We start from the raw sequence: 1,062 nt of genomic DNA on the forward strand, positions 1-1,062 counted from the left end.
CCCTGTGAGAAATGGGGATATGGAGCAATATTCTTCATGGCGGGGAACGAGGACGGGGACAGGGAGCCAATCTGGAGGCGGGGATGGGGAGCAGGGAGGCATTTCCTGTCCCCGCCTTGCCCTGTTGGCATCCCTAATCAAACCTATTTTATAACTTTTGCACTATATTGCACATTTTTTTTGTATACATGTGATATGATTTCTCTAATATTTGAAATTAAACCTGTTAATCTTTCTACTTTTCTTTCTTATGTTTGAAAATGAAATTAGTGTAAATCTTTTTCATCTTATATCAATTTTTTAGGACGAAAATTTTTGTAAGGTGGATAGAATGTAACATCCCGAGTTTTTGAAAATTAAATAATGAGTTATTTGTGAATTATTATACATAATCATGATTTTATTTCCTTGAAAATTATTTTACCAAAAGAAATTAAATTAAAGTTATGAGACTTTGAGTTTAAAATTAATTAGAACTTATAATTTTTATAATAATTGGATATTTTCTTATTTTAAATTTAAAGATTTAGTAATTGAAAAATAATGAGAATTTTATATGGTTTAATTTGAATATTGAAACTTTGAATTTTATTTTATGAATAAAAATAAATAAATAAATTTGATTATCTTTAATTTTTAAATTAGAATATTCTTTTGAAAATAATTGATAAGTTGATAATTAATAATTATATTTGGTTTTCAATTACTATTCTACCATTTTATTTTATTAAAATTTTTATACCACCTAAAACCCTAATCTAACCCTAAGAAAAACTCACACTCATAGAACGCTTATCCTCACCAAACCCTAGTCGGCATTCCCCAACGAAAATAAAAGAAAGAAAGAAAGGGAAAGAGAGAAAAGGGAAAAATGAGGGAGAAAAAGAAGAAAGGGAGAAGAGGAAGGAGAGTTGTCTGTCGTCGTGTCTATGTCCAGCCGCATCGGCGAAAGAGATGGGTCACCGTCATTGAAATTGCGTTGCCGTCACTGTCGAAGGGCCAGCTAATGGAGAGCGAGAGACGAACGGGAGAGAGCTCGCGAAGAGAGGGAGGAGTCACCGT

The sequence above is a fragment of the Arachis ipaensis genome, chromosome B8 (genome assembly GCF_059453495.1).
Source record: "Arachis ipaensis isolate K30076 ecotype BB chromosome B8, ASM5945349v1, whole genome shotgun sequence".
NCBI classification, from domain to species: Eukaryota; Viridiplantae; Streptophyta; class Magnoliopsida; order Fabales; family Fabaceae; genus Arachis; species Arachis ipaensis.